Raw genomic sequence first — 16155 nt, forward strand, 5'->3', positions numbered from 1 at the left:
TTTCTGACTCATAGTGACTATATGAAACCTGTCCACCATGGACAAATACCCTGCTGGTATTTGAAATACTGGTGGCAAAGCCTCCAGCCTCATGGCAACACGCAGGCCATCACAGTATAACAAACTGACAGTCGAGTGGTGGAGTGATTATATGTGTGTGTGTATCTACCATTCATCTGTCAGTCTGTCATACTCTGGTGTATTGTGTGCTGCTGTGATGCTGGAAGTTATGTCACCAGTATTTCAAATGCCAGCAGTCACCCATGGTAGACAAGTTCCAGCAGAGTTTCCAGACTGAGGTAGAGTAGGAAGAAAGACTTGGCAATCTACTTTAAAAAATTGGCCAGAGAATATCTTACGAATAGCAGGAAAACATTGTCTGATATAGTACCAGAAGATGATCCTTTCAGGTTGGAAGACACTCAAAATATGACTAAGGAAGAGCTGACTCCTCAAAAGGTCAACTTTAATGATGTGGATGGAGTAAAGCTTTCAGGACCTTAATTTGCTGATGTGGCACTACTTAAAATGAGAATAAACAGCTACAAGTTTCCATTGATAATCTGAATATGGAAAGTATGACATATAAATCTAGGAAAAATTGAAATTGACAAAAATCAAATGGAATGCATAAAGATTGATATCCTAAGCATTAGTGAGCTGAAATGGAGTGGTGTTGGCCATTTTGAATCAGATAATCATATGGCCTACTATGCTGGGAATGACAAACTGGAGAATGGTATTACATTCATTGTCAAAAAGTACATTTCAAGGTCTATCCTGAAGTACAATGTTGTCAGTGATAGAATAATACTCACAGGCTGTGATTGTGTGTCAGTTTGGCTGGGCCACAGTTTTGAGAAGCTGGGCAGCTAGATGTAGTTATTCCCTATGATGAGATTGTAATCATCTCCATGGTGTAATGTACTGTGAGCAGTTAAGTAGTTGCCTTTGAGTGTGGTATATAAGAGGAAGCTCTGGGAAAGGTCTTGGCCTTTTTTAGTACATCTGGATCCTGCACTTGGCCCAGTCTTCATCTCAGTGGCCTGCCACGTTGCCTGCCCAATCTTGGGATTGTTCCTAGACTTGAACTAGTAGCCTGCCATGTTGTCTGCTAATCTTGGGACTGTGCCATTTTACTTGTTGATCTTGGGTTCATCAGCCTCAGCAGCCAGAAGCTGTGTGAGTCAGAAAAAGCTTCTAGCTCTAGTGAGCCTGGAACAGGAGGTAAAGCTGAAGCCCAACATCTAGGGACCTTCACCTAGCCCCTAGGGCCAGCAACTTGAACTTGGACTTCTAGCTTCCTAAACAGTAAGAGAATAAATCTCTTTTTATTAAAGCCATCCACTTAGGGTATGTCTGTTATAGCAGCACTAGAGAGGCATACAAGAAAATCAGTTAACATTACTATTACTCAAATTTATGCATCAATTGCTAAAGCCAGAGATGAAGAAATTGAATATTTCTAACAACTTCTGCAGTCTAAAATTGATTTTTTTAAAAAACCCACAATCAAGATGCATTAATAATTACTAGTGATTGAGATGCAAAAGTTGGAAAGAGAAAAAAAATGAAGAAGGATCAGTAGTTAGGAAAAATGGCCTTGGTGATAGAAACTACACCAGACATCACATGATAGAATTTTGTAAGACCAACAATTTATTCATTGCAAATACCTTTTTTTTTTTTCAACAACCTAAATGACCACTATACATATGGATCTCACCAAATGGAATACACAGGAATCAAATCGACTGTGTCTGTGGAAAGAGATGATGGAGAAGCTCAATTTTATTAGTCAGAACAAGGCCAGGGGCCAACTGTGTAACAGACCATAAATTACTGCTGTGCAAGTGCAAGTGCAAGTTGAAGTTGAAGAAAATTAAAACAAGTCCAAGAGAGCCAAAGTATGGCCTTCAATATATCCCATCTGAATTTAGAGACCATCTCAAGAATGTATTTGAAGCATTGAACACTAATGACCAAAGACCAGATGAGTTGTGGGATGGCATCAAGAACATCACATGTGAAGAAAGTAAAAAGTCATTAAAATGACAAGAAAGAAAGAAAGAAAAGACAAAAATGATGTCAGAAGAGACTCTGAAACTTACCCCTGAAAGTAGAGTAAAGTGGATGGAAGAAATTATGAAGTAAAAGAGCTAGACAAAAGATTTCAGAAGGCCACTCAAGAAGGCAATGTAAAGTATTATAATGAAATATGCAAAGACTTGAAGATAGGAAACCAAAAGAGAAGAACACACAACATTTTTCAAGCTGAAAGAAATGAAGAAAAAATTCAAATTTTGAGTTGTAATATTGGAGGATTGTATGGGCAAAATATTGAACAATGCAGGATGCATCAAAAGAAGTTGGCACAATATAGTAATAAATCTGGCAATCATCTTTCTATCTTGTGGCAGTGATGACTCAAAGCAAAAGAAAAAAAAAGAAGAAATTGGCAGGAATACAGAGTCACTGTACTAAAAAGAATTTGTCAGTGATCAGTAATTTCAGGAGGTAGCATATGACCAAGAACTGATGGTATTGAAATAAAAAGTCCAAGCTACATTGAAGGCATTGGCAAAAAGCAAAGTTTCGAAAATTGACACTGAGATGTTTCAACAAATGGAGGCAGTTCTACAGGCACTTACTCATTTATGCCAAGAAACTTGGAAGACAGGTACTTGACAACTGACTGGAAGAGATGCACATTTGTTCCCATTCCAAAGAAAGATGATCAGTAGAATATGAAAATCATCAAACAATATTATTAATATCATACGCACTGCCATCGAGTCAGATCCAACTCATAGTGACCCCTCCCAAGGTTTCCGAAGCAGTATCACTATGGAAGTAGATTGCCCAACCTTCCTTCCAAGGGGTGACTGATGGGTTTGATCTGCTAGCCTTCTGGTTAACAGTCAGATGCCCTAGACACTACACCACCATGTTGTTGTTGTTGTTGTTGTTATGTGCCATCGAGTCGGACCCTACTCACAGCGACCCTCCTTGGATTTCTGAGGTGGTATCACTATGGAAGTAGATTGCCCAACCTTTCTTCTGAGGTGTGGCTGGTGGGTTTGAATCGCCAACCTTCTGGTTGGCAGTCAAGTGCCTTAAGCACTATGCTATCAGACCTCCCTACGTCACCATTGTTGTTGTTATGTGCCGTCAAGTCGGACCCAACTCATAGCGACCCCTCCTTGGGTTTCCGAGGCAGTATCACTACGGAAGTAGATTGCTCCATCTTCCTTCCGAGGAGTGGCTGATAGGCAAGTAAAATTTTGCTGAAGATATTCAAAGATGGTTGCAGCAGTATGTCGACAGAGAACTATCAGAAATTCAAGACAGATTGAGAAGAGGATGTGGAATGGGGGATATCATTGCTGATGTCAAAGGAGAGCAGAGACTATCAGAAAAATGTCTATCTGTGTTTTACTGACTATGCAAAGGCTAGGAAAATGATCAAATGTGTCTTGGGAGAAATGTAGCCAGAATGCTCCCTCAAAGGGAGGATAGTGAGACTTTGCTCATGGAAAAAAAAAAAAATGAAGTCCTTGGGTAGGTCAAATGGTAACACACTTGGCTGCAAACCGAAAGGTTCAATTCAAGTCCATCCAGAGGCACCTTGGAAGAAAGGCCTGTGATCTACTTCTGAAAGATCACAACATTGAAAATCCCACAGAGCACAGTTCTGCTCTGACACATATGGGCTTGACACGAGTTGAAGTCAACTGAATGACAAGTGTGTGTGTGTGTGTGTGTGTGTGTGTTCTGGACTGATGGAACAGATAAGTTTGAGGACAAGTGGAAGAGGCAAGGTGACCCCAAGATTTTTGGTGCAAGCAGTTCACCACACAACCATGTCTTTCACAAGGTGGGCAAGTAGCAGGGTGAGGCAGGTTCCTCTCAACCCTGTACTGTTTGAACACTCCCCAGAGGTAGGTGAGGACAGTGGCTCACACCTACTAAGTAGTGATTCCATAAAATATCCCCATCAAGAGTTTTACTCCCTCCCTCTCCCCTAATCCTCACAGGCACACTGTGAGGAAAGAACTCTTACTAGCTCCCAAATGGGAGCTACATGTAAATAATTGAGGCACAGAGAGGCTGCTATGAAATTGGCTCATAGCCCCACAGTGAGAGAGCAGCAGAGCTGGGATTCGAACAGTGGCAGTCTGGCCAGTCTTTCATGAATACAAGTTCTTTGTGTCTTCTTTGTGAGGCATTGGTGGTTCAGTGGTAGAGTTCTCACCTTCCATGAAGGAGACCCAAGTTCAGTTCTCGACCAATGCATCTCATGCACAGCCACCACCCCTCTGTCAATGGAAGCTTTCATGTTGCCATGATGCTGAATAGGTTTCAGTAGAACTTCCTAATTAAGATGAACTAGGAAGAGAGGCTTGGTGATACACTTCTGAAAATCAGCCAATGAAAACTCTGCAGATCACAATGGTCTGATCTGCAATCAATCATGGGGGTGGTACAGGACTGGCGGGGTTTTGTTCAGTTGTAGTTACCATGAGTTGATGCTGACTCAACAACAACTAACAATAGCAATAATGTCCTATTTATCATTGTACCAACTGTGAGGATGCTCAGTACTCCAGAAAACAAACGGATACCTTGGATGAGGTAGCAAACTGATTGAATGTGCATACAACGGCTTTGAAAAGAACACAGAGGAGTGTCCATTGATGGGTGATCCTGGCTACTGGACCAGCTTACCCATCTGATGACTAAATCGTTGACCTAGAGTTAAAGCCCAAAGTCTATGAGGATAAAGGTGCAGAAGCATCTGGGGGCTAAGAACAGAGGTGAGGGGCGTGAAATGTGGTAAAATCAGGAATTCAAAGGAGATCTTGACAAGCAAGACAGCAGCTAAAACTGAAAGTGATGATGTTGCATGAGGCTTCAACACAGCTGCAGGGCACAGGGTGCTGGGCAGACAGTGGTTCATGCAAGGTTCAGGGTTTACATTAATTGCACATTTCATCAAGTCACATGGGTGCCCAGAAAGCTAATGGGATTGTGGCTGCATCAAAATAAACATGTGGCTAGAGAGGGAAGGTTTCTGTGCCTGCAGGCCCTGGGTTCACATGTCTGGAGTTTTGGCAGATAACTGTGTTCCAGCAGACAGACCAGAATCAGGAAGGGGTTTGAACCCTATCTCATGAGGAACCACTAAAAGAATCAAGCATCTTGTTCTGAAAGATGACTTGGTGATTATTTCAAGGATGTAATGGGCCAGCTGGGGAAAGGAGAGTAGACTGTAGGGTATCTTGAGAGCAGAGCCTGCATCATGGGATAGAACCACAGTGAGTCACTTTCTGGTCAACCAAGCAAAGTCTTCCATCAAGCCTGTCAAACCAAGAAGAGGTTGCATCCTGGAGGCCTGCGTTACAAATCACAAGAGGAAGTTACATGAAAGGGGACTCTGGCAGTGAGGTGGACGTATTTCAAAGATTATAATCCCATATCTGCTAGCACCATGATCCTAAATATCCTACATTTGAGCATGAAGGTACAGTATTGAAAAGACCTATGTAGAAACATCACCTTCATTGTGGAGCTTCATTAGGGGCCACAACCAGATACTCCAGCTCTGCAAAGTGACACCTGCCATTGACATGTCCCGTGTACTTCCACACCTCCCTGTGAAATGGACACACGTAGCTAGGGGTCTCTAGACACTGGGAAAAAGGTCTAAAACACAGGGGCAGGCTGAAATAATAAATATACTCACACTGCTGGAAACTGAGTTAGTTCTGGAAACAGAAGAGAATTTTTTAAAAATAAATAATCTTCAGAACTGTTCTGGTTACCTAGTGCCACTCTGACAAGAAATATACCACAAATGGGATGGCCTTAACAAACAGGAGTTGATTCTTACAATTTGGAGGCTTTAAGTCCAAGTTCAAAGTGTCAGGCTGTAGGGGCTGGGTGAAAGCCCTTCAGCCTTGGGCTTCAGCTCTGCCTCCAGCTCCTGGCCCACTGAAACTAGAGACTTTTCTTCACTCAGACAGCTGCTGGCTGCTGAGGCTGCCAAGCCCAAGGTTGACAAGCAATAAGGCACAGTCCCGATATTAACAAAACACGTGGCAAGCCATTAATTCAAGTCCATTGTAAGTCCCAAGGTCGGCAGAGCATGACAGGCTGCTGAATAATGACAAGGCTACATGCAGGGTTCAAGGTGCCATAAGCTAGTTGCCATTTGCAAAGCTGCTTCTTACATATAGGAAGCAGACCACATACCCAAGCAGCTACTCAGCTTCTTGTGGTAGATCCCACCATGGAAATGATTGCCAGTCTCATCATGGGTAATAATTACCATCAGCCCAGCCACTCAACCAGGCCCAGCCAAGTTGACATACAAATTTAATTACCACAAGAACTATTCAAGGAGATATTAAATTCATATGCCAAATGCTATTAACAAGAAAGAGATCTTGGATATTGAAAATACAATTGCTAGTATTAAAAGCAGACATTTGTTAATGACTGGAAGATAAAGATAAGGAAAACTCCCAGAACACAGATGTTATGGTCACTCTGCCAAAGCAGATGTACCTCCACCTAATATTTGGTTCCCATGTTGAGCCCAATGATGCCACACTCACACCAAGAGTTCTGAAAGGTTTGTTACCCATATAATTGAGCACTCATGGTGAGCTTCTTAAACATATCTGAAATGGCTTGAGCAGGTCAAGAAAGGAGCCTACCTTGGAGTTTTCATGGTAGTTGGAGGAGGGTGACCAGATGAGGGTTCCCACACACAGGCAGGGCCTTGTGCGGTTTGAATCTCCCTCTGGTGCAAAAGGAAGAGATATTTTCTTATCAGCTTACCCAGGTGTGGGGCAAAGAGGAAACAAAAGGGGTGGGAATTGAAAGCTATTAGCAGTCAACATTAGAATTAGAGAACAAAAAGAAAAGAGATAATCAGTCCAGGAGTTCTAATATCTGGCTAACCACAGTTCTAGATGGAGAGAAGAGGGAGAGGTGAGTAAGAGAATTATCAAAGAAAAGTTCTAAGAAACCTCCCAGATGTAGGGGCATGCCTTTTCCTTCACACAGAAAGAACGTTGAGACCAAGGAAGAATAGACCCACATCTAGACTCATTGTGAAGAACTTTCTAGATAATAAGGACAAAGGGAAGATCCCAAAACCTTCCAAACCAAGTAAACAAACCCACAGCCATAGAGCTGATTCCAACTCATAGTGACCCTATAGGACAGAGCAGAACTGCCCCATAGGGTTTCCAAGGCTGTAAATCTTTACAGAAACTGTTTCACCTTTCTTCTGCAGAATAGGTGGTGAGTTCAAACCACCAACCTTTTGGTTAGCAGCCAAATGCCTTAACCACTACACCCCCAGAGCTCCTTGCTTTAACCACAGTGTCTTCAAAACCTTCCAGAGAGAGAAAAAAGAAAAGTTACCACAAGGCACAGGAATCACAGTGCATTCAGAGTCTCATCAACAATCCCAGATGTTGGAAGACAGGGAAAAATGCTTTCAAGGTTCTGAAGGAAAATAAATTTCAACCTCAAATTCTGTGTCCATTATATTGGGTAAGATAAGTAATCCTGGCTGCCACAGCGGACAGTTCCCAAATACCAGCGGCTTCCTCAACAAAGGCTTTTTCTCACTGATGTGCAGTCTGATGGAGTCAAGGACCCCTCTCTCTGTGGCTGTGCCATATGGAACTCTTGGCCCCCAGGTGGGCTGCATGGGGCAGGAGAGAAGCAGGAAGCCCACCAGCTCTTTTTCCCCAGGCTAGCATTGACACATGTAAACTTCTGCTCACAGACCATTAGCCAGCCTCAGTCACATGGCCTCACCCAGCTGCATGGGATGCTGGGAAATGTAGGGGAGCCCTCAGAGGAGATAGAGTCCTTAAGGGATGCACCAACAAACAAGGAAATCAGCCCAAAACAGGAAATAACATAATTGAAAGTGGTGTCTGCAAGCCTAGATGGCTGTAAAGCAAAGTTCCAGAATGAGAATGGATGTCTATTCTAGACAACGATCGGCCCTGATGGTATGAGGGTGAGTATTCCAGGAGGGAGGATTATGAGATTAGAAGAGGATTCCATGGAACACAGAGTGAGTTTCATGGGTTGGAAAACTTGAATATCCGATGGACACACCAAGCCAAAGAAAGCAAACTCCTTGCTATTGAGTCAACTGAGCTCCGCAGGATTTTCTTGGCTTTAATCTTTATGGAAGCAGATTACCAGGCCTTTCTTCCCTGGAGTCCTGGGTGGGTTCAAACCACCAAGCTTTCAGTTAATAGTTGAGCTCAAACCATTCGTGTCACCCAAGGGACCTCTGATGGGCAAACAAGCTGTAAGTAAAAGGAAAGGCAGAGACGGTCAAGATACCACACTGCCTATGGAGCAAGCAGCCAAGTTGGAACAGGAGGATGAGAATGGCCTCCCAGGAAATGGAAGGGACCCATAAGAAGCTGGAAGATATTAGTTATGGGGCAGTGATGGTGTATTTTCTTCCTCCAAAAAAGAAAGAAGGAAGGAGGGGAGGAATTTAGAACAGGGCAATAGAAATTGTTAAAAAATAAGTGCACTTGGATCATAGGGTCCCAAGCATGGAGCAGTCAAACATGAGGTGCAATCTCAAGCAAGAAGAAGAGTCTGTTTTACCTGGAGGTGAGGAATGTTGCCCTGGAAGAAACAAGGTGGTCTGGCCACCAAAACCACCAAGACGGAAATGAAGTCACGGCTGTGCACTTGGCTCTGTGAGGATGAATCATAATTATATGCTCAGGATGATGGAAACCTCATGGTGGTGTCCACCTTCCAGTGCCACCTGTGGACAGGCCTGGATAAAGGTAGGGGCCCAGGCACTGACACATATATTGGCATTCTTTAGTAGAGACACCCTAGGCAGCATGGAGGGTAATGGAGGAAGGAAGGAGTAGAGGACCCCTCATCTTCATGAAGAGGTGATGTTGAAATGACCACCTGGAAACAGGAGCTTCCCAGCAGGACCACCAAGGCAACCACCACCCCTAAGCAGATGGCAGCTCTGGCTTCAGGTGCCCAGGCTAGGAGTGGGCGGGTGATTGGTGCTCCCCAATAATCAAGACACGACGTCCCTGGTCCCCCTGCCATCCATTCCTGACAGCCTCGGTATTCCAGAAGCCCAGAAATTGCCACTGTAGGGAGCCTGCTACCTTCTCCTTGATGGAAAGCCTCTTGGCTACTTACAGAGATTTGAGAAGAGACCTGTGGCTCAGCCATGTGCTCAGCCATCTGACAGTTTCTTCTTAGGCTCCTGTCACAGGTGAGAAAACTGAGGCTCAGAAGTGTAGGTACCTGGCCAAGGACTCACAGTGGTAGGTGGCAGAGCCCAGCCATCTGTAGGTGTCCTCACTCCTGCCCACGGCCCCCTCTCCATCAAAGATGGACTCTGGCTTTTGTGCCCAGATTACCTGGTAATTCTCCCTTACTTGGATCCCCTAAGTGATGACTTGTCCCTTTGACAAATAACTTGCTCTTCATTAAGGTGCCAGGCTGTGTTTAACAGACGCACCCAGGAATTCACCCCATTCTTGAAGGCATTTCAGAGGTGTTTGTGGAATGTGGTTGCTGACACAAAATGACTTTGGTCTCAGGCAATGTTGGTAGAAGCAGGCAGGCCTGGCCCAGGAGGTGGTGGGCACTCAGCATTTTCAGGCCACACCTCAGAGGCAGCTTAAGTCCACGCTCAATGTCACAGGCAGGTCTTGGACATGCCAAGGCATCCTCAGAAAGGAGGACAGCAGCAAGCATGTAGAAACAGAACCACAAGAGCCCAGGTTGAGGGTTTAGGCTACTGAGGACAGCAGACCTGGGGCTGGGGGACATAGGCCTGAAAGAAAACAGGAGGAAAAGGAAAGAGGCAGGAACAGGACCTAGGGAACACAGATCTTGTCCCCAGCTCCATGCTGGGCAGAACCACTGGAGAGCTGGGACAGGCGCTCAAGACACTGCAAGTGCCTGAGAAGGCCCTTGAGGGTGCTGAGACCCTGTTAGCACAGACCCTGCCCGAAAGTCTCCTTCTTTATAAGACACATTTCTTCCATGTCAATAATTCCCCCAAGCCCACAAAATTCCACTTTCATGCTTTGCCAACATTTTTTGTATTGTGTTTAAATCCACTTGGGTCTTTGAGATTTCTTAATTTGTTTACTGTTAGCTTTGGAATTTTGCAATCTCTGTCATGAAAGCAAGCTTTGAAGCCAGTGAGGATGAGGTGCTTTGAAAGTGTGTGCTCCCGGCCAAGAATGATGACCGATGGTTTGGGCTGCATGCTGCAGGGCTGCAGGGGGCATGTGAGTGGTTGTGCAGACAGACCTGGCCTGGGGTGTCTTTGGATGGGGTTCCTGCTGCAGATGAGAGGGTTCAGAAGGAAAGGGCTAGGAGTGCACTGAGGTCCTGCAGCCAACCCTGACAAACACACAGGCAAAGCAGGAGAGGGTGCATTCCTCAGCCTTACCCTCTAAGTTCCCCACCAGGACTTCTAGAACCTTCCTTTAGGTGGCAGTGACCAAGTGTCAAATAATTAGGCATCTCCAGAAATGAAAGTGTCTACTCACAGGAAACCAAGCCTCCTGTTGCTGCACTTTCTTCTCCGTGAACGGGTCACAGCCATAAGATGTAGATCACAGAGTGGGGAAGACAGGAGAATGGCATGTAGAGGCAGCAAAGATGGGGCTTATTTCCTGAGAGGGTTGGCTGGTGAATGTGCTGTTGGGAAAAATAAGGATTGAGAATAGAGAGAGATTTGGGTCAGGAAGAGACTGTTGAGTATGAGCTGCCCTTGGGACACCTAGGGGGAAAAGGAGGGAATGTCACCAAGAACTGGAGAGACCCATGACTCTGGGACTGGAGGAGGGGTGGGACCACAGACACCACCAAGGAACTGTAAGTGGGTACATGGGGTGGGGGGTGTGAAGCTGTGGGCTTACTGAGAACTGGCTCTCAACTAAGAATGTAAATATCCAGAAAAAAATGAAAAGAAAGAACAAGGAAAATTGGATTAAGCTCCTGGACTGAACATACGCACTGCCCCCTCTCTTGGTCTGAATCCCTGGAAATAACAGGAAAGCACACACACACACACACACACGCACATGCCTGCACACATGCATATGCATAATTGCCTGCACACACATGCACACATAAGCACATAATGGCCTACACACATATATGTACACACATGTGCACATATACATTAAACCTATTGAGGGCTCACTCTGTGCCTGGAACTGTTTGCCTATAATCAAAACCATTATTATCTCTGCAGCTGAGTGTGTGAACATTTACACTGACTGGGATAAATAAAGACTATAAAAAGAATCATCCATTGAGGGGGAATTTTGCTTCTAAATGAGTTTGCTACAAACTTACAAAAATCTTCCAGCTTTCAGAGTTCTGTAGTTTGGGAATTATGAATGAAGGTTGTGACATTGACAACTGCAACCAGATCTCAGCAGGGACTGCTGGTCACCCCTGTGCCACACACACACACACACACACACACAAATTTCTCAGTCATGGCTCTGTTACCTTGTCCCAATGCTCTCTGAGCAAGCCTCTATTAAGACTGCTCCCAACACACATGCACACCAACACATATATGCACACACACACATGCATATGCACACACACATATGCACACATGAACACACTCTCTACCGCAGCAACAGAGTAGGAGGCACTGTGGGTGGAACCAAGTGCAGTGGGTACAACTCAGAGGAGTGCAGATAAGAGCCTGAAGGCAGCAGCATGGAGGTGCAGGGGAAGGTTCTGGGACTAACACAAGACCACTATAGGAAAAGGGCTACATACTGTATGTAGTGAGAGGCCTCTCTGAGAAGCCAACTTTTGAGCTGACCCCTGGGAGGCCTAGCCCAGAGGCTGGCACAGTGAGGTCTTAGTTAGTGACTGCAGCTGTGCTATTCATAAGGCCATTTCCTCAGGTGACTTTTGTTTTCTCTGTGAAATAGGAACTGGCAGTGACCTAGGCAGCTTGGAAGAGGTTAAGAAGGTTTGGTGGGCCTGCTGAGGATGGGGAAAGAGCTCAGAGAAAGCCCCCCAAGCTTGCTGGACAGGTGCTACACTCCAGCCAAGAACAGCCCTCTCCATTGCCCAGGATTCCCAATGGCAAATCCCCACCACAGCCCTGTGGAGTACAGCTTCTTACCCTGGCAACTGAGGAGATAGCCCTGGCAGGAGCATCCCTAGCCTCCCACTCTGGCAGGACAATGTTCGGAGCACAGAAACACCATCAGAACCAAACCAGGGTCCTCTGCCCAGCAGCTAATCGTTGGGTCCCCAGGAGCCACTGCCCTCCAAGAAGGCTGTCCTGGCTCCAGTGCTACTGGCCACACATCCTGAAAGTTCCCTCGAGCAACAAGTTCATCTGATTCCTCTGGCACCATGCCAGGCCTGGCCCAGCAGGGCTCAGGGAATTCCATGATGGGAAGGAGGATACTCTGCCCAGCTAGGCAGGTCCATGCCAATCAGTTGCTTGAGTAACGAGGTTCACAGGGCTGTTTCAATGTGGAGGAATTAGTTACCTCTCCTTGTGGTTCCCTTATGAGATCTGAGGCCAGGAGGGCTGGACAGCAGCGCCAGTACTCCCCTGCTAGGGCAGGGTACAGCATCAGGAGTAGAGACTTCCTGCTTCTAGGCTCCAAGTGGGAGAAGCTGAGGATCCTGGCTGGAGGGGAGGGGAAGACCCCTCTAGGTATGCCAAGGAGGAACACTGCCATCCACCCACTGCAAGGCTGGCCCAGCCAAAGCTGAGACTGAGACCCAATGATACCCCTGTTGGGTCTCTGCCAACTCCAGAACCAGGAAAAATACAAATAAAAACCAAAACCAAACCAATTGTGTTGCATCAACTCTGACTCATAGGTGTCGCCATGTGTGTCAGAGTGGAACCGTGCTCCACAGGGTTTGCAGTGGCTGGTTTTTCAGAAGTAGATCACCATGCTTCTCCCAAAGTGCCTCTGGGTGGATTCGAATCTCCAGCCTTTCAGTTAGCAGCCAAATGCCTTAACCATTTGCGCCAAAAATACAAATTGAGAATGAATCATTTTTAAGTAAAAGCATGTCTCAAATATTGCACAAGACAGAGCTATGCTAAAAAATTAGTTGGTTGTCTGTCTGAAATGGCAATGGAATGGCATGCCTTGTGTTTTTATTGACAAGCTCTGGTAGCATAATGCCTAAGGCATTTGACTGCTAACCATAAGTTTGGTGGTTCAAACCCACTAACCACTCTGTGGAAGAAAAAAATGGGCAATCCACTTCCGTAAAGATTTACCACCTCAGAAACGCAATGGGGGTCACTATGAGTCAGAATCCACTCGATGGCAGTGAGTTTGGTTTTTTTTTGGTTTAAGTCTGCCAGTTGCCTGTGCTGGCCAAGGCCATGCCACACCCTCTGTGCCTCCATGCCCCTTGCTCTCTGAGAGTGCCCTTGAAGCCCCTCCCTCTAATTAGAGACCAAGGAGGCTGCAATGCCTCTCCTCTCTGCTCCTCCCCTCTCGGCTCCCTCCTCTCCCTTCCACAGAAATAGCCCCAAGCTCACAGACCCAGGTTAGCAGAAAATGACCTCACCCAAAGAACCTTAGCTCAGCCCCTGCCCTGGTATGCAGTCAGCATCCCAGCTGCATCTGGTCACCCTGGTAGTATTGCTGAGTCCTGGGGAGTCTTACTCCTTTAGCTTAAAATCTTGTTTATGCTCTCAGAATAGTCTCTGGTCTGAGGCCTCTAGAAGGACCTCTGGTCCGAGACTAGGCTCAATAGCAGCACAGCACAGCTCACCCCCGATCTTTCACCTTCTGGCATAGTTGGCCCTGGGAGGGTGAGGGGGGTGCAGGGTAGGCTGGAGTGGGCAATGGTGCCTCATGTCCCCTGCCAGCTGCTGCATGGAGAGATTGCTTTTTTGTTCAGTTCTGTGTTGTCCTTTTGTCTAGTAGCCATGATCAAATGTCATCTGTGCCAGCCTAAAGGAACCCTGGTTACATAGTGGTTAAGCACTCAGCTGCTTACCTAAAGATCAGCAGTTTTAACCCACTGTGGTAGTTCAGTTTGTGTGTCAACTTGGCTGGGCCTGGTTGAGTGACTGGGCAGCCTGGTGGTACTTATTACCCATGATGAGACAGCCAATCAACTCCATGGTGGGATCTACCACAAGCAGCTGAGTAGCTGCCTTTGGGATATGGTCTGCTTCCTGTATATAAGGAGAAGCCTTGGAGATAGTCTCCTGTATATTGCATGCTTGGACTCTGCATGTAGCCGTGTCATTGTTCAGCAGGCTGCCATGCTCTGCCGACCTTGGGACTTAAAATGGACCTAAATTAATGATCTGTCATATGGTTTGGTAACATTGGGACTGTGCCTTTTTACTTGTCAACCTTGGGCTTGTCAGCCTCAGCAGCCAGCAGCTGTCTGAGTGAAGAAATGCCTTTAGCTCCAGTGGGCCAGAAGCAGGAGGCAGAGCTGGAACCCAAGTTTGAGGGGCTTTCATCCAGCCCCTAGAGCCTGATACTTTGAACTTGGACTTAAAGCCTCCAAACTGTAAGAGAATAAACTCCTGTTTGTTAAAGCCATCCCATTTGTGGTATATTCTTGTCAGAGCATCACTAGGTAACCAGAACACCCACCAGCCACTCTGGTGGAGAAAGATGTGGCAGGCAGTCTGATTCTGTAAAGATTTACAGCCTTGGAAACCCTATGCATAGTTCTATTGTACCCTATAGGATCGCTATGAGTTGAAAACAGATTTGGTGTGCATGTGTGTGTGTGCCAGTCAGTCTGCCAGGCACTTAGACTGACAGAGATAAAAGAAACAATAGCAGTGCCATCTGGAACACATAGAGGAGAGAAGTGATATCCACAGGCTCTTAGGTGTAAGGTGGAAAAGGATCCATTGATTAATAGAGGTGGCTATTACAGGTTGTTTGCTCATTGGATGAATACCTGGGCAGTTCCAAGCTTTTGACTATTATGAATAACCCTGAAAAATACATTCTCGTAGAAAGTTTTTTGGGGAGATAGGTTTTTATTTGGAGAGGGTAAAAACTCAGGAGTAGAATTCTGAGTCATAAAAGTATTGTTGTTGTTGTTGTTAAGTGCTGTCGAGTCAGCTCTGACTCAGAGCAACCCTATGTACAACAGTACAAAACACTGCCCAGTCCTGTGCCAACCTCATAATCCCTGCTATACCAGAGCCCATTATTGCAGCCCTTATGTCAGTCCATCTCATTCAGGGCCTTCGCCTGTTTCATTAACCATCCACTTTACCAAGCATGATATCTTTCTCCAAGGAATGGTCCCTTCTGACAACAGACCAAAGTAGGTTAGACAAAGTCTGGCCATTCTCGCTTCCAAGGAACATTCCAACTGTACTTCTTCCAGGACAGATTTGTTCCTTCTTCTGGCAGTCCATGGTACTTTTAGTATTCTTCGCTAACATCATAACTCAAAAGCATTGACTATTCTTCATTCTTCCTTATTCATTGTTCAGTTTTCACATGCATATGAGGCAATTGAAAATATCATGGCTTGGGTTAGGCACACCTTGGTTTTCAAGGTGACATCTTTGCTCTTCAGCACTTTAAATAGGTCTTTTGCAGCAGATTTGCCCAGGGCAAAACATTGTGTAATTTCTTGGCTGCTGCTTCCATTGGTGTTGATGGTGTAACCAAGTAATATGCAATCTTTGACAACTTCAATCCTTTTTCCATTTACCATGATGCTTCTTGTTGGTCCAGCTGTGAGGATTTTCGTTTTCTTTTTGTTGAAGTGTAATCCGTATTGCAGATTGTAGTCTTCAATCATCATCAGTAAGTACTTCAAGTCATACTCACTTTCAGCAAGCAAAGTTGTGTTGTTTGCATATCGCAGGTTGTTAACGAGCCTTCCTCCAATCCTGATGACATGCTTTTCTTCATATAGTCCAGCTTCTCAGATTATTTGCTCAGCATACAGAGTAAATAAGTATGGTGAAAGGACACAACACTGATGGACTCCCTTACTGATTTTAAACCATACAGTATCCCCTCGTTCTGTTTGAATGACAGCCTCCTGGTCTATGTACATGTTCCTCATGAGCACAATTAAGTGTTCTGGAATTCCCAT

The 16155-nt window shown here is 45.5% G+C and overlaps 1 protein-coding gene across 1 annotated transcript in view; it reads left to right on the top strand.

Annotated features, from left to right (window-relative positions):
- TSPEAR (thrombospondin type laminin G domain and EAR repeats) overlaps positions 1 to 16155 on the top strand; it is a 311553-nt gene that overhangs the window by 264130 nt on the left and 31268 nt on the right. The gene's annotated exons all lie outside the window — the stretch shown is intronic.

Source organism: Orycteropus afer, unplaced genomic scaffold, assembly GCF_000298275.1.
Source record: "Orycteropus afer afer isolate SDZICR_OR568_19922 unplaced genomic scaffold, OryAfe1.0 scaffold00179, whole genome shotgun sequence".
Lineage (NCBI taxonomy): Eukaryota > Metazoa > Chordata > Mammalia > Tubulidentata > Orycteropodidae > Orycteropus > Orycteropus afer.